At 41.3% G+C, this 18,449-nt stretch overlaps 1 long non-coding RNA gene across 1 annotated transcript; it reads left to right on the forward strand.

Moving 5' to 3' along the window:
• The first annotated feature begins 416 nt into the window (after positions 1–416).
• LOC135300573 (uncharacterized) lies at positions 417–18,438 on the forward strand. The gene is made up of 3 exons (XR_010362390.1): positions 417–542; positions 8,596–8,659; positions 18,301–18,438. It is a non-coding gene; the product is annotated as an uncharacterized LOC135300573 (long non-coding RNA).
• The last annotated feature ends 11 nt before the right edge of the window (positions 18,439–18,449 follow it).

An 18,449-nucleotide genomic window follows, 5' to 3' on the forward strand; every position in this document is an offset into this window, starting at 1 on the left:
AGTCCCATCCCAGGGATGAGGGGAGGGCGGTGCTGGGCGGGAACATGGGAGAAAGGAAGGGGAATATTCCCGGCTCGTCAGGGAACCCGAAGCTCCCCGCAGTGCCAGCTCGCTCGGGCTGTTCCACAGCTTTGCCCCCCTCGCTACTGACTCGCCCCCACATCCCACAGCGCCCACAAGGGCGGCGCTGCGCCTTTAAGGGCGAGCCCCCGCCCCTCCCCGCCCAGAAGGCACCCGCCCCCTCGGCCCCGCCCACGATGACCTCATCCCTGCCTTCCCATTGGCTGCACCTCCCGTCAGTCAGGCGGCGCACGCCCCTCTCTCCCGTTAGCTTCCCCAGGTGCTCGCGGTCCATTGGTCACTTCTCGTGCCGCTCACCGGCGCCTCTGCGCTCTGATTGGCGGAGCTGGCGGGGGGCGGGCGCTTCCGCGGTTGCGAGGCGCCGGCCGGCGGTGGCGCGGCCGGGCTGCGGGAGCGGGGGCGGCGCCTTCTCCGCCGGGGACGGGCACGGGCGGGCTCGGGCGAGATGGAGCCGTGACCAGGTGAGCGCGGAGCGCCGGCTCGGCCGGCACCTGCGGGGCGGCCTCGGGAGCGCCAGCGGCAGGCAGAGGGAGGGTGGGCGCGGGCCCGCCCCGAGGGGCCTCCCCGCGCTGGGGCACGGCCGCTCCCGCGGAGCCCCGCGGAGCCGTGTCCCCGCTGCCCCGCGCCCCTCCCGCCCAGAAGGGTCCCGGGCGTTCCGCGGTCGGGGGCGGTGTTCTGGGGCTCTCTGCGGGCGGTGCCGGCCGGGGCTCGCAGGGGTCTGGGAGCGGCCGGCCCCGGCGTGCTGCGGAGCCGCGCTGGGCAGGGGCGGCTCCTGCCGCGGCTCCCCCCGCTTGTCTGCGGGACACCCGCGCCTCTGTCCGCTCTCCGTGACTGTGGCACCGTGCAGCGGAGGGGACTGGAGTTCCACGTCCCCCCCGATCGCGGATGAAAGCTGACAGTTCTGTGTGTTAGTGGAAATAATCCTCCCGAGACCTTTGTGGTCTGCCTCTGTGTAGCCCTGCTGAGCACCATGAAACTTTGTGTTCGTACGGCTCTGCGCGGCTCTGCTGTGCAAAATGAGCCTCGAGGGAGCTGAATAAAGGGTTGCAGGTTTGCTGCTGCTCATAGCAGTCCCCTTCTGGTGTCGTTGGTCCAGACAGCATCAGGGCCTGTGCTGTGAAAGTGCATTTTAACCCACCATCCATAGAAAACACGTTTTGAAGACATTAAAAATGTTTCTTTTTAAGTCTGTAGCTTATTTTCTGTATCTTGGAACCCGAATTGTGCTTTTTGTTTTTTGGTAGGATCTGAAGACACAGCTCTGAATATTTGGGAAATGTAAAATATAGCTATTCTGGGCTGGATGTGCATATCCCAACATTCTGTCTTTATTTTAAATTTGTATTTGACATCAGGGCTGGTTGTGGCATAGGTGACTTATGGGAAGTGTGTTTTTTACTTGTGTGTTGGTTTTCAGGTAAAAATTAAAAATAAAAATACAAATCCACCACTGATTTTAAAATATATCTGCTGCTTACACAAAACTCCTCACTAGGTTTCTGTAAAGTCCATACTGTTGAACTGGTAGAAATGTAGTGCCGTTAGATCTTCATAAGTATTTCCAAAAATATTTCAGTCATTACTGAATATGAAATGACAGGGACACCAATTTGTTCCCATTTGCTGCAGTGATTTAATGAGTGATCTAATAATTGTGATTAAATAGGATCTAATAATAGAATTTAAAATAAGTGTATGATCTGAAGCTGACTGTGAACTCCTTTTCTGTTCTTCAGATTCGTGCTTTCTGCTGAAAGGAGAAAAAGACTTGGGGCTAAAAGCAAATGCCTTAAGCGTTCCACAAGTAGGCCAATTTGCCCTTCTTAATTATCAGATATTGGCTTACTGAGCCCTTTTCATTGCTTTCTCACTTATAATTTAGAAACCAAATGTGATTTCTGGCAAAGAGTGAAATAATGCCAGTTAGAGCTTCTTGAGCATCACACTGTTCTGTACAAAATGTGAGCAGTGCTGCGTTCGCTGGTTCCAGCAGCTGTGGAAGCAGCTTTAATTTCTCTTTAATTGAGGCCATCCACTCCTATCATCATGTGGGAGAAGGCTTCCAAATCTTCAGGCAACAAGCAGATCATGAAATAAAATGCAAAGAAAGGGAGTACAGAAGACATTTTGACGTAGAACTAGGAGAAATTGGCATTTTTCCAAAAGCAGTCTTTAATTTTTCCTCCTCTTGAATATGAAATAATGGGGAACTCTTAGGTTTGAGGAGGAGTGCTTGCATATTTGGGTTTTTTTTTAGTTTTTTTTTTTTAATGCTGACTTCTACTGGCATGGCAAAACAGCAGCATTTTTCACAGACTTTCATCCTTGAACCTCCAGGTGAAATGTACATTCAGACAATAAAAGTACCCTTTAATTTAATATGATGATGATAATAATAATAGTAATAGCAATCCCTGCTGGATTTCCCTCACTGTTGAGCCATGATTAAATTCCTGTATGGTATTTGGTGGTGAAAACAGCAGCTGTACTAGAGAGAGAAATATCAGAACAAAAAAGGTTTGGATGTTGGAGCAGAAAGCAGATGAATTCTTATGATGTGTCAAAACATTATCACAAGATTAATTGTTGCACTCATTTGGAATGTGCAGGGTGTCTCCTTATATGCTTTTTACCTCAAAAGCTCAATTTATAACAACTCCAGCACTCTTCTGCCTTTCCTCTCTATACTCAGCTGTCCTTCCTGTGTTGTAGATAATACAATTGGACTATCTCAATATCTGTTTACTTACTGATAACTCAGTATTTGATTAAGATTCCTTTTGAGGGGTACAGTTGACTTCCTCCATGTAAAAAAGTGGTAATAATTAACAAATCATATTACAGTTATACAAAGCTCTTCCTTAAAAGTTAGTTGTTTTTTTGGGTTGGTTTTTTTTTTTTTTATCAGTTGTGTCCCAAGGGTCAATGTCTTTTCCTGAGAAACTGTTGGAGAGGAAGCAGAAAAAGCAATTGTTCAGCAGTCTCAAACTGTCAGACACCTACTCTGGGAAAGCCTAATCTAATTATTTCCTGTTGGACATATTTGCTGAATTGAACTGAGACTGCAAACAGAGGATGTGGTTACACAGACATTTCTTTTAGTGGTGGGGCTGTCTTAAACAGCTCATATTCCCATTTGCCTTTTTTCCCCCTCCCCACCATGTGCTGTCACCTCAGTAGTGATGTGGAGTCTGTGGAGCTGCATGCTAGGCCAGGTTAGAGACCTGATTTTTAATCTGGGTGTGTTTTATTCCTCTCCCCCTCAGACCCCCCCAAATAAAAAAATGGGGGAGAGGTGCAGGAATGCATAGCTGGAGTGGAGGAGTGCATTAGTAAGAGCTACAGCTGAAAGGAACAACACTTTAAAATTGTTCCTATGATTATTCTTTTACGTGTGGGTGTTAGATGAAATGGATGAGTTTGTGTGAATTCAGAAACTAATTTCTTTGTCAGATACTCTGTTCAGTTTTTCAGGGATGCTGTGCGTGTGGTTAATGTGGATGTTTTACCTCCCAACCTTTGAATGCTTTCTGGGTGCAAACACTGTTAAGTGGCTTCTTCAGGGGAATGGATGGCATTGGGCTGAGGACAGTTTTCATTGCCAGGCTCAGATGTGCCTCTCTGGTCAGTCAGAGCCTTCAGATTTTTAAATGTGGGTTGTCCTTGCAGAGGGCAAGCAGTGCATGCAGCTTGTACAGGAATCTGCCCTCAGTCTGGTACTCTGTGTGCAGATATGAAGAAACAAAGCTGCTAACAGTATTTCACTTCCTTTGATCCTTTCCTATTTCTTGTTCAAGACACTTATTTTCCATACAGATAAATCTTAGAATTTGTCACTTAGTGAGGTAATGTAATTGTTTAAATGAGTTTGGTTTATATTTCAGAAATTGATGTAATGAATTTAGTTTGTGCAGCATTCCTTTCCATTTTCCTCCCCCATTTTCTTGTGTGTGTGTGTGCGCAGCATCATTATTCTTGTCTGAAGAAATATTTTGGATTTAGGCACACAGCCATAGTGATAACATCTCTTCAAGAAGGTGAGATTTAACATAGAGTCACAAGTCTTTTTAAATCTTGAAAACTAAAGGCTGAGCTTTTAATTGGAGATTTCTGCACCTTAACCTCATGCCATCCATCTGCTTTTGCTCTCCTACTGCAAATTAGAGTGTTGACTGCTTCTGCTTATCCTTCTTAATTAACTGGTGCTCCCTTTTTCAGCTTGTTTGAGCCTTGCTGATCCAGAAAAGCAGAGTTTTTGTGGAGTACAGCAGAGGAAGCGTGGTAGCTGCTGCGTGTGCCAGCACGTTATTTGTTAACAGCTTATCACTGGGGGCTGCCTTTTTGGCACTGAAAGAAAAACTTTCTTCTGGACAGGGTCAGGAGTTGCTGCTGCTGTTGTCTCTGCTTGCCATGGGTGCATATTGAAATGTGTATGTACCACACTACAGGGCCCCTGGCATAAAGCAGTGCAGAAACTTCCCTATTTTGCCATCTTCTAGTGAGGCAAATCAATGTTCTGACTACACATCATCTTCATGTTAGGGGAACAGGAGACTGAAATGATAATGTCTAGTTCTGTGAAATTAATTTTGGTCTGGGACAGTCTACATCACAGATTGTTTCAACCTCAAATTAATGTTTCCTGTAATATATGGCAATTACAACTAGTTGTAGACACACCGGGGAGGGGATGTGTGGTTCCTTGAGTCCTCCCCTTCCCGTGGTTTAGTGGAGCACTGAGGATATATCTTCATTGCACAACTGATCCATATGGTTGACACCCTGTTTAGGCTTACTCAGATGAGATCATCCTTTACACACAGCCATAGCCATGTTATGATTAACTCGTTTGCTCTGCAATTGTTTATGTGTGTGATGGTACAGCTCTGAGCAAAGATGAGACAGGATTCACTTTCTGTCAATTGCAGGGAAGCTTTTTCTCCTTCAGGCAGAAACTTTTGGAAAAAAACATTGAAAGACTCTACTTGAATGATTAAAAAAACCCAAAAAAAGCATTTTTGCCCTCCCTTGTGATTTTTTTTTTGCAATATAAGAAGTTTCCCAGCAGAATTATGTGATTACAGGCCACATTGTAACTTAATTTCTATTCCACTGTACAAGATGGACCTGCATCCAGATGAGAGCTTTCTCTGAGGACTGGTAGGGCTATGTTAATGTTAGGCCTAATATAACTGTCTCTAAATTCACTCTCATATGTCCTGTTGGATATGATTTACAGGAGCAGATCACTTGAATCTTTTGAAAGCGTCCATCTGAGAGACAGTCTGGGTGTTGGAAGGGTGGGATATGAATTCTGCACTGCTGTGTTCTGATCAGAGTTACGAGTCATGTCAGTGAGTTTCTGTGTTGTTCAGGCATGCTGAAACTCCAAGTCACCAGTGAAGGCAATAAGCCATTGTAATCACTGGAATAGCAGCCATTTGGCTTGAACATGTAAACACTGACATACAAACTTTTCCATTGGATGGAGAAGTTTATCAGCAAGATGAGACTTCTGCATTTCTTAGAGATGACACTATTTTTTCTTCAGAAAATCTGGGACAGTAGAGTTCTGCCTGCATTGACTGTAGTGAGAGGAAAAAGGAGTGTTGGAGGAATGTTTTGATTGTGCTGTGGGCAAAGAATAGCAAAAGCAGTTTAACTGTGGAATTTTGCCAGAAAATGTTTCAGTTATCAGATTAATCTTTGCTCACTCACTGCAGCGTAGAAGGAACAGTAAAAAGCTTGTCTTTCATTATGGTTGTAAGGCTGTTCTGCTAAATATTTGTGAAGTTTGACTTGTTAATTTTGAAGGCAGGATGTGTCTGGGTTTTGTGGTTTTTTTTCATCTTGAAGCTGGATTGAAATTTCATGAAGTGAGTGAATAAGAATAACGACAGGAATATGTTATACCTGCAGCATTTCTTACCTTAATAGCACACACATATTAGAAAAAAAAATAAATTAATGACTGTTCATGCCTATTGCAAGCCAGTTATCTCCTATTTGGGGTTCATATGACCAAGCAGTAAATTGCAGGATGTAATACTTTAACTGTCTCAGGCTGAGCAGGAACTTTGTTGACAAATGGGACTAAAAGTTTAAAAGTTGACCTTTTGTTGCCCAGAGTATCTGGAATAAAACTTTAGTTCTTGGTAGAGAAAGTAAGAAAAATGTCTGATGTCTGGGAGCATGAGTTTTGAGTGGGAGAACAGGGATCTCTAGGCAGCTGAGAATGCTAATGGAAGTGTTGGAAAGTCAGGAGAGGTAAATAAGCTAAGGCAAGAAAAAAAATGCACTGAAGAAAACACAGAGATTATTTTGACTGGTTATGGGGTTTCACTTGTAGAAAATGAGCAGGTTCCCTGTTCCAGGACAGGCAGATTAATAAAATCTCACTGTTGGACCTGTCTTGACTCAGTTGAGACTCTGGAGAACATGGATCTTAAGTGCTGGAAACTAAATGGAGCAGCATGGTGATTGTTGAGCTTTATCAGTGCTGTTGCAATCCTGAATTGGAAGATAATATTCAGTGAACCAAGATTACTGGAAATTAGTGATTGGCCAGCAGAAATCTTCAAATGAAATGCATTTCTAACTTTTCCACATTTCCCTGTTGTGAAAAGTGGTTTCAGGGATACCTTAGTCTCCAAAAAAAAAAAAAAATCCCAAAACAACAGCAAACTAAAAAGTAACAATCCCACTCAAAACCAAACTATGCCAAAAACTTGCATTGAAGTCAAGATTTAATATATGGATAAATTTCACTCACTTATAATTTGTGATCAACGAAATTGTGATGCTCTGTGCTTAATGCTGTCATTAAGCACAAGAAGAACGTTTCAGCAAAATAGTTTTGTTAAATTCTCAGGTGCTTTGTTCATCATGTTGGAATAGCAAACTCTTAACAGTGGTTAATTGTTTGCTATCTTTGTGGAAGACTTTCCTTGACTTCTTGAGGCCTTTTTGCCTTGCCTGTTAGGAAACCTAGGATCTGCAATTCTGTAAAGATTACATTGTAAGTATATGCTTCATTGTGTAGTCTTGCATCATTATTATGTTATAATTACAGTTGTATCAGTTTGACTGCTTTATTAAAGAAAAATAATTACTTATTATGGCTTCTCACATTAAATTAATTAAGTAGTTGTAAGTAATTTTAAATATTGACTTGATGACAAATACTGTGAGAGGTGGCAGAATGACTCCTTGATTCTGTGATAGAGCCATGATTAATGTGTGCTGGCACACTTTATTGAGGGAAAAATAGGAACATTCTCTGTAAGGGAATTTTCTGAAGTACTGGTGTCCTTGTTGTATTTTTTTTCCTTTGGTAGCAGTATTGTAAATCCTTTCTCCTTCAAATTAGTGGAGTTAAGTGGAGGAGAGTGGACCAAGCAGGTGTGCAATTCATTACTTGTAGCTCCTTCTAAACAGTGTAAACAGAATGAAAGCCTTTTATTTGTTGGGGATCAGAAAACTCACATTTTGTGTTATGCTTATTATTCAGGCATTGAGACTAATCAGTCTAACTGATCTTACTCCTTCTGATGTTGTTCTGTTGTAGTAGATAGCTTATACTATTTTTGACACTTTTTTTTCCTTTTCAGTGGAACTGTGTTAATACTCATGTCCAAAGTCCATCTAGTCTGAAGTTCGCATTTAGGGAGGTGACTCTTTCTTTTTTATTTTATCTTCTTGACAAAATATCACGGCATCTTGACTGCAGTTCTGTGCTTCTGATGTCTAGGAAGCCCTAAAGTCTGAAAAACTCAGAGGAGGAAATGGAATGGAAACTTTTATGATGTGTTTCTTTTTTTTTTTAAGGTGGCTAAGGAAGTAGGAGTAAACATACGGCAACTTCTGACCCTTTTTATTGCCATTTGAAGCAACAGTCTTCCACAGGCTCCGAAGTAATTATTTTCTAGTTAGGTGCTGCTGGGTATGCCTTTTAGAACTGCATTGCCAAAGAAAATGGACTGTTACCTCAGTACATTTATGAGTTTTTAAGGTGCATGGGGTGATTCTTTTCCCCCTCCTCCAAAATGGGATTCCTGTTGCTGTCTTGACAGATGTCTGTAATGTATTTTTATCTTTTCCCCGTTTTTGTGTGGGTGCATAACCTGTTGTAATAAACTATTTATAACAGTCTCCAAGTTCTACTGTCCAGTGTTTAAGAATGATTTCAGTAGAGAAACTAGAAAATGGAGTATATGATTTGGTGAATATTCTGCCTTAGTAGACCTCAAGCAATGCATTCTTCAGAACTGACAAAGCAGCAGTCCTAAAATAAAAGTTCTTCTCTGCAAGTAACATGGTGTGTGTATCCCAGTGTGGCAGTCTTGATGGTATTTCAATCCAGCTTCTGTAGTGTGTACCAAATGAATTAAAGATTCTATTAAAAAAGAATCCCAGATAAAGGGCTTTGCACCTTACTCTTAAAGGAGAAAATGGGCTGTGTTTGGTTGTTTGTTTTGAAATCTCTGAATATTTGCGTCCTGTTTTCTCTTTCAGTGACTAGGGAGAGAGCTGCTGGCATGGAAGTGAGCTGGGTTTGTCCGTGGGAACTGTGAGTAAGGTATGTGTTGTGTTCATTTTCTGTCTTTAGTCTGCACCTTTTTTTCTTAGGTTTTGACTTGAAAATTGCTTGTAGTCACTAAAAGTGAGGGATAGTATTGTTTAGAGATAAAATATTTTGAATTTGTGTTAGTGTTGTCCAGCTGTGTAGCAAGGACTTAATAGTGTCAAGAGTATAAACAGCACACGTGTGCACTTTTCTGTGCTGCTGAGCATTTAGCAAGACTTCTTTTATAGAAAGAAGCAGTTGAATTTGGTATCCTTTGAACTGGCAAAGAACAGCAACAATTCTGATTTCCCCCATCCCTATACCATGTGCTTTGCTCATGTTGTTTAGATTTCCATGTTATGGAGTACTTGCTACTTCTTTTCAATAAACTGGTTAGCTTAAACAAGGCAATAATATTGGTCTTAGCTTCTCTGTGAATCACTGAAGAAAATTCTTGCCTGTTTTCAGTAGTGGGGAAGTCCAAGGGTGGAAAGTCAGCTATTGTAAGGGAAAAGGGAACAGAATATCTAGTAAATCTCTTCCTGGGCCTTCCACTTAATGAATGTCATGCTGGGTAGCTGCATTAGAAGATGCTGATAAATGCACAGAAATTTGAATTCCACACCCGTTGTCTGTTGATGGGGAGGAGAGACAAAACCAATTCAGATTGGTTTAATTTTTAGACAGTTTCATACTGTCATGACTAAAGAATGTCACTGGAGTCAGAAAACTTCTTGGATACTGTTTCAGGCTTTGGTTTCACACTGTACTTCACATGAGGTAACTGAAAGCTGTCATTTTTCAGTGGGTCTTGCTCCCTGTTTCTTTTTTCTTTATTTGTTGGTTTAAGGGTTTTTTGTTGTTTGTTTTTTATTTTTTAATGAAATCTGAGGGAGCTATGGTTGCAGGGTTCAGATTGCCATCACAATGGGCAAACAAGCATGTTTCAAGGTGTAGCTTCCCATCAGAACAGCAGGCTGAATTGACTTGCTCTATGGCTGCAGAGTCACTGCTTGAAGGAGAGAAGATGAGAATTTCAAATTGTGGTGTGGTGATACAATATGGACATACAATCTCAGTCACAGCCTGTGTTCAGACTGAGTTAGATAAATTGTAAAATTATTTCCTGACACTCAAAAGTAAGTTGCCAAAAAACCTTGCCAAAAAATCCTTAAGATTCTAAAGTTTTTGCAGTTTTGCCTGCTGCTTTGTGCTGCAGTGAGTGCTTGTGCCAGGAACTGAGCTGACTGAAATGTAACTACTTTATCTTTGTTTTAATTCTTCCTTTTCTGTTAAAAACATATAAATTAAAAAATTTATTTGCTTTTATTTTAGTCTAGATTTGTTCCCTGAGCTGTCTTTCCTGCCTTGCCTAAGTCACCACTTTATTATGCTCTGTGTCATTCACTTCTAGACCCAAACTTCAATTCTTCTGTCTGAAAGTATTGTTTCTTCTGAGGCCTTACTTCCTATGCTTTTCTTGTCCAATGACTTTCTCATCCCAGTCTGCTCTAAATCCATATTCATCAAGAGTTCCTTCATACTTGTTCAGCTGTGAATTTCCAAGTCAAAGCTCACATCTGGCTGCAGATCATCGGCATTCCCTTTCCTAGTTTGCTGTAGCCTCCTGCTTCCGTCGTTGGCATCCACTGCCACATGCCTTTGCTGGCTGAATCCATTGCTTCCACTGCTTGCTCCTGTGGGGTGAGGAGCAATGCTTGCCTTTAACATCAAGGAAATTTTAAAAGATGCATCAGACAGTGATTGCAAGGAAGCCAGCCAGTCAGAAGGTGGTGGAAAGCAGGCAATCCTGTTCTAAACACACTGCAGTTCATCATGCATTTCTTTGGCAGCAGTGCAGGCTCAAACAGCTTGCTCCCTTTCTCAGCTCCCTCTGTTTTGCTGGCATAGCTGTTTTTGTGGCCATGGTGAACCACTCTGGGGAACACATCCTCCTGGAAAGAAGTGTTTTTCTCTAGATTATTTTTCATCTGGTCCAGTACATGCTGTCTCTGTAAGATTTATGCTGGTCTCACAATGAGGAAGGTATGAGAGTGGGAATGTGTAGCAGGCTGCCTAAGTTGGCACTGCTGCTAGATATTTGAATGTGCTCTTTGACATTACAGTTAAGTTGATCTTTCAGTGTGCTGCTCTTGCAAAGGCAGGTCAAACCTCTGCACAGCCTTGCACTCCTGCTTCTTTCTTTGCATCAGAGCTGGTGATTGTGCAGCCACAGGGCACAGCCAGCCAGCCGACTGATCTGGGAAAAAATGGTTTCTGATGCTTCACAGAGTGCATCGTCTGCTGGTTCGGCTGACCTGAGTCACCCCGTGGGTGCACAGTCATTAGATCAGACAAAAGGAAAGCAGCAGGAACCATCAGCTTCATAGCACTAGGCTGAATTCTTCTTTCAATTATGGTGTTGAACTCTATCGTGACCAAGGCCTAAAATACATTAGTGTACCCACTGGCACGTCACCTGAACACTACAATTTTTTTGCTCTTTTGTTCTTTGAACTTCAGCAAAAACTGTTATTTCTTCAGTAGCTATCATCTTTAGTCTCACAAACTACACCATTTATTCAACACACTGAGAGGTAGGAGAGAATTAGGTGTCTATGAAGAACCTCACCAGTTTGAGGCTTAATATCCTCTGAAATTAGAAGGATGTTGTCCTCATTCATGCTTTGAACTAAAGTAAGAACTCCAGAAATTTGTGGAGAGTTCATTTTTTTTTTCCAGCGAGGATTGTTTGTTCTAAATATAATTGCTAATCTCAAAACTAGCTTTGGTATTATCAGTTCTTGTGTACCCAAAGTTCCATGGGCTTGAAAGCCACAAAGTTCCTCCAAATACATATTGAAGAATGAAAAATATTTCTTAAAACATAGCTGGAATGTCAAACTGCATTTCTTAGCTTGCTATTTGTGGCTTTGAGAAATTAATGTTTATTGATGATTTTCCAAGACCTCTTAAAAACTTTCTATCACTGCTGGATGGAGTGAAGCAAATGTTAATATTTTATGAAGGAAATATTTAGGGCTTGAGAAATACCTTAATTGATGAGTGGTTGTTAAAATCATGTGCAAGGCTGTGTTTGTCGATGCAGTTGATTGCTTTGTACTAGATGTGCATCTTCTCTCCCTCAAGTCCTCCTATCTCTATACAGCTGTTCATGCCTTTTGTTTGATAACATTTCTTGCTGGCCCAAGCATATTTTGGCTCTTGTACTGCTAGATTTGCTGGAAGTGGTAGCAGAGAGAGACAGTGAAGATTCAAAGATATCCTCTGTTACTTCAGTGTTATCGGCACAGCACACATATGGATTCAGTTCTTTAGCTCAGATAAAGTCGTACTCATCTGTGTTTTACCAGTGTCTTCATTCCCATGTGTGGCAGTCTTTGCCTTTATAATACAGGCTTTGCAGTGCAGTGGCTTGTGATCATGGCAAAATAGACAATTTACACCTCTGAATCACTGGTTCTAATGCAGAATGAATTTTGACTGGTTTTTGGCTGCTTTTGCCCCTCTGCCCATCCCTGCTCCCAATTACTGTGTAAGTGAAGGAAGCTGATGACAGATTCATTTTGCAGAAGTCAAATGCATGTGGAATGTGTGTGTTAAAATAAAACTTCATAATCTAAGGTGGCCTTTTTTTAGTTGTCTGCATAGTTTCGTTTCTTAACTTAAGGTGGTTTCTGAAGAAGAAGTCCTCAAGACTTTACCTCTCCCAGGATACAGTCCTTGTCATGTTTGCCTCACTGATGACTCTATTGTATATTCTTTATGGACAATGTCATCATGCTGGCTCTCAATTAACTGGAGAAATAATTCTGCCAACAATTGTGTGCCTGAGTTAAGCTGACTGACAGGAAGTGAAATAATTTTTTTAATACAACTTTGTAGGTTTTCCTGTTGGTGACTCCGAAATCTAAAAATATTTCTCGTTCTAATTGCTATAACTTCTCAAGCTAGTGTAGTGCCTCTGCTTCCACCTGCTGTAAACTTCACTTCTCCTGGGTTATTCTTTTAGGTTGTGGTAACCTGGGGGATGTAATTGCTTTTGGGCATGTCATGGCATTCTCTTCCAGTCTTCTCACTCATTTCAAAGATTTGTCCACTTAAAGCATCTTTGCTCCAAGATTGCTTCTTGGCTTGCTGATCTGGGCTGGCATGATAATTTAACAGAAGGCTGCTCATAAGTTTAAAATAAAAAAATGCCCTGTCTACTCAAAATAGCCCAGCTGCACACACATGCTGTTGCTGTTAGGTGCTGGAGGTTGCTTAGCAATTCTTAAATCAGTAGGAAATTGCTATTGCCCTGGCAACTTGGTCCTATAATGCAAACAAGGGAAAGCTGTTTTGAGAGGTGTCCTTTCTTGATTTGGGAATTGCATGTGTTTTGTGTTCTTTTCCCTGTGCTTCTCTGATTTTTACTCACTTATTTTAAAATTTCTTTTATGTTTTAATTCTAAGTTAAAATTCCTCTACGTTTTACTCTGGTTATTGAGTTTTCATGTATGGGAAGGGTGATGTTCCTTGGTTTATTTAAATACTGAGTGTCAAGATCTTAATTGTACCATGAGTATTTGAATATTTCCAAAATCGTGCAGGGGCAAGAGCATGCTCTCAGGAGCCAGGAGTTTTTATGTTGCTATAAAACACAAACCACTGTCACAACAATACAAGCATGAACCATGACACCTGGAAGGAAACAGATCTGCTCAAGAGAAACAGTGGACATTGCTTGTAAATAATAACTAATCTTTATCCATTTCTAACTTCTGAAAGCATTTAAACACTTCAATTTCAGATAGACAAACAAGACAGAGTCAGTTTTGCCCAAGGTATAACATTAAGAACAATAGCCATAGAGAATTTTCTGAAAAATATTGCCTTTATGCAACCTGCAAACTACAAAGACTAAACTGCTCTGAAGCTTGTTTTACATGGTAGCTGTTTAAGTGCATCCTCTTGCCATTGCAATACCATATCACAGTAAACACACAGGCAACCTGATTAACTTAGTCATTGGTAAAAACAGTATTCTGCTTTACATTTACCATATGACAAAATTACTTAAAGAAATTTCTGTTAAAGCTGCTCATCCGAGATCACTGAAGGATATCTCAAAGTCCATGAGGTGAGAGGGAAACAGAATAGCCACATACGGTATGGAAACCTCTCTGACCAACAGTAAATTAGTGAAAAGTAAACTGGGAGTGGGAGATGGGATTAGGATTAGTTTCCTGTCATTTTAGCTCCATTAATCATCCCATCATAAGGGCAGACAAGCACCAATGTTGGCACAGGGAAGCAACAAAGGCATGCATCCAAGACCTCTCCTGTTGGCAAGAGCCAGCTTAGACCAACCTAGCTGTATCATACAACCACATCCTCTGGTTAGACACTAAAATGGCACTGCCAACAAAAGGAGCAGTCCAGCCTGCTCATTCCTCACCTCCTGTCAGCCAGCACAGGCTGAACCAGATCGAGGGACTTGACAGCCAGCCACAAAAAAACTTGGTTATCCTGAAGGAGAATAAGGCACAAGAAAGTAAAAAAGAAATCAGGACGGCTACTTTTGGTAGCAGTCATCTCAAGGCATTATTAAATGATTTAATCTGTCCAACATTTATGTTGGATATGGACACATGCACTATGGTGACACAGCCATGTGAATAGTTGGCAATGGTCTGGGGAACTGATTTCATTGAATACCCAGGAAATAAAGTCTAGTTTTCAGCTAAATAGATTCCCCAGTCAAAGAACGGGCAGTGTGGGGTCAGAAGTGAGCAACTGGACAGGGGAGGACTTAAAGGTTGCTTAAGCTGATGTTGCTGCTGTAGAACATCTGCAGCATCACAGCCACTCTTGTCCCAGAAGCAGCTGGCCTAAAAGTAGAAAAATGCCATGACAGAAAGCTTTTGCCTGGTAAGGCAACAGATACAAATCCTAGAGGGTACTTACTCTGAAACCCTTATAGAGGATAAGAAATACTAGCTCTTAATACTGTCCATCAGTTTCTGGGTGACTCACTTAAAGATCATGGCGTGGCACATTTCTTTATGGGAAAGTTTCTAGTCTGGTTGGAAATGACAGGAAAACAAACATTGTAAAATTTTAATTAGGTTCTAGATATTAATGTGTGCAACTATCTGATTGATCATTCTATAATGACAGTTATAGAGTGGTATAACTGTCTGGGAAGTCTAGAAACAGCCTGATGTTGGTTTGCAGGGAAGGATTCCACATCTTTCACAGGACATCCAAATACTGTGGCATGAATGTTTATAAATCCTCAAAGCATCTTTCAAATCCCTCTCTGCCCTCATCAGATTTGTAATTGAACATATTTAAATCAAACTCATCCAGTTATAGCTTTTATTGTAGTCTTGAGGACTGGATGCCTTTTTTCTTTTTTTAATTGTGGGGACGTGTTCCATACCAAAACTTGGCACTGATCTGAAAAAGAGTTCTCTTGGAAGAGGCTGGATGTTTGGATGTACTGATGGTATCAGCTGGTTCTGTCCTTATGAAGCCCTGGTGCAAATGCTGGTGATGCTGCACAGGGAACTGCACCAGGGACCCAACTTAGCTGGAGTGTGAACCAGAAAACTGGCTTTTACACCTGGTTTATTGTCATTGCAGAGTCTTGTGCTGGCCTGAAGTGGGAGGTGATGTGGAGGAAGGAGAAGACAGGCTTGCCAAATGCATTTTAATTGTTCATAATGGTTTATCCCAGTTTTGTTTCCTTTTGAGCTGCAGCTCTACTTGGACTAACAGAATTGTTGTCCAAATTGTTGATTTTTTTTTTTAATTTTGTGGTGGTGTTCCACTATACCATGCTGGTTCAACTATGCCTTGTATAGAGGAATTGATCCAGATGAAAATTCCATTTCAGCTAAATCAGCTTTCTGATACAATTCACAGTATGGCTCTACAAACAGCACTTCAGCACAATTCAGGACATAGTGGCAGAGCAGGAATGAGTGTCAAGCCATGGTTTGCTTAAGCTGTGTTCTTTTGATGTGGGACAAACACTGACTGACATGCCAACTAGGATTAAGATACCTTCCATCTGTGTCTTTTTCTGCATGAGTTAGGCAATGTGCAGGTCCAGGTGCAATTTTAGATAGTCCAGCTGCTGTGATGAAATTTCATTGGACAATTTAATGGAGAAACTCTGGTTTATAATCTCAGTACCAATTAACACTTTGGTGTGGTATTGCCCAAGGTCACATAGCAAAAGGGTGTGTGAGCATGGGTCTCTTGCTCCTTGTTGTGCTGTAGCTGGCTCTGCTGAACTCCTTTTACTTGGTACCCTGCTTTTCCATAAATGATACAGTTTCAGTAGTCTGCCTAATGTCAATATACTGATCAGGGAAATAGATTCTATTTTACAACACTGTTGTTAACGTGGTGTTTGAAATGGGATTTTCATCGTGTAGGTTATAAATTCCTCTTGATAAGAAAATCCAGTATGTTCGAAGTTCCTAAGGACATTTGCTGTTTACCTTATTGGAGCAGATTTTGCATATTTGAGGGTTTTTCAAGGGGTTTTCTTCCCTTTGGAGAAGAAGAAGAAAATCTTTCTTTTCCAGGGTAGATTGAGGAGGGAAGGTTGAGAATCCTGCTGTTCCCTATGCTGGTGGGGGTGAGTGTTAGATGTGTCTGTCACCTGTTAGTGATTTCAGGCCTGGCTGCACTTGTTGTTCCGCATGAGCTGCCCACCATGTGGAGCTAGGCAAGGTGTCATGTCTCCAGTACCTCTCCTTCCATGAGGCACACTGGCTTTGGCTCCTCTAACTGGTGACAGCAGCCCCTACCAGCCAGGCTCCTGACTGGGCAATTACTCTGTCGTTTAGCCCCTTTCCACAGGTCTCCCATCCTACAGGGCCTCAGGCCAGCTGTTCTTGCTTGTGTTTAACTCTTTACAGCCTTTGCACAGGTTGTTGTGGTGTACCAAACTCTGTTCTTTTAAGTCTATGGTTTAAGGGTATGTGTTTTCAGGTTTTCTCTGTCCATTATTAAGATAAGGGCATGAAACCAATTTTTTCTCTTTGCAGATTACCGTTACAATTTGCTTTCAAATAGATATGATTTTATATTTACTTTGGACAGGAAAAATATCAAGGAAGGAGTAGGCACTTTCTAGCCAGATGTTAACTGAAGTAAAAGCAAATACTTCATATGGCAGAAAGGTTTGGCTCAGTCTCATTTGTTTTGTTTTAACAAGCACCAGCTTCAGTTGGTGGTTTTTTGTTGTTTTCTAATTTTTTTCTCCACCCTTCTTTTCTTTGCTTCTCTTCGGATCATGACATAGGGTCCTGGGAATGAATGTATGACAACATGGATGAAATAACATGTTTTCATTACCAGTGAATTTTATTGTTGTCTTAAATATACACTGAAAAAACATTTTGAAACAAGTTTTTGTACCACTTATAACTTTGTTCTAGATATTACAGAAAAAATGGTGCTTATCAACTGAAGTATGCAAGTGGAGAAAGTGACTATTTGAGCTCCTTTGTCAGCCATTGATGTGTGGATGTTGTCATACTCATCCAGGTTAATTATGAGTGTTAAGTTGGGAATACTTAATAAAATCTGTATTGCTAAAATCCTTGTTTCCAGTTTATGGTTTTTGATCAGTTTCTGGAGGATTACCCTGATGTTTTTGACTTTAATTTACCTGCATCTTTTTAAAGTTGAAGGTTAGCATCTGCCAAGTACCTTTTACTTCCTAAATTCCAACAGTGCAGCTGAGTCTTCTGAAACAGCAGAATGCTAAGGAGCAGGAGACTTCCGTCCCCATTAATCAAAACCAAATATGATTGCCCTTGTATAATGTCCATTATTGTTTAAATGTTGACACAGTAACCATTTCACTGGAGACTTACAGCTGGTTTGTTTCTGTTTAAATTACTGAACAGAAAAGAGTTTTAATTTGAACATAGAAGAAGTGGCTTTTGAATACTTATTTAAAGAATTATAGAAATATAATAAAACGTTTTAAAATTACTTGTTTTGTTTAAGCCCTTTATATGTTGCACATTTTGGTTACTGTAGCTGAGGTTTAAGACACAAGAGTTTTTTTTGTATATGTGGAATATTTTTCTTTTATTCACTTTCACTGATTCTGAATGGGGAGGACAGAATGGAGCAAGAGAATTATTTTTTGACATGCAGTTGATTTTTATCTGAAGATCTTCATTTGTGGTACTCAGCTGTCCTTCCAGGTTTATTATGAAGGATTACTTTACCTGACTGGATTTCAAACAGACTGTTGTTAAAACACTATTGTTGATATAAAGGACAGTAGTCAAGAGTTCAGCAGGGTTCCAAATAGGCTGACTTCACTGGAGTGAAGACTGGGTTCCTAAAATACCAAAAATTGAGAACGTTCTCATGCTTTCTAAGAAAATTATAATAATCTGTAGTTTCATCAGTGGTTTCTGTGGTGATGCTGTTGGAGGTTATTTCATTTTTAAACTGCTACGTTGAGCAAGTTTCATTGGATTTCAACTGATGATGGTCACACAAACTCAACTTGTTTCTCTGTAGTGTGGAGGGCACCATGATGGACTGGATATATGGCTAAGACTCTCATTTGAGACTCATGGTCTATTTTTTGCTGTTTTGTCTTGCAGGTTGCCATCACGAAAGCCAAAGTGGATTTCTCCGGGGTGGTGTGCCTGCCCCCTTCCGTCATTGCTGGCAATGGGCTGGACGGAGGAGGGGCTGGCGAAAATGACGACGAGCCGGTGCTGGTGTCGCTCTCGGCGGCCCCCAGCCCGCA

The sequence above is a fragment of the Passer domesticus genome, chromosome 5 (genome assembly GCF_036417665.1).
Source record: "Passer domesticus isolate bPasDom1 chromosome 5, bPasDom1.hap1, whole genome shotgun sequence".
Lineage (NCBI taxonomy): Eukaryota > Metazoa > Chordata > Aves > Passeriformes > Passeridae > Passer > Passer domesticus.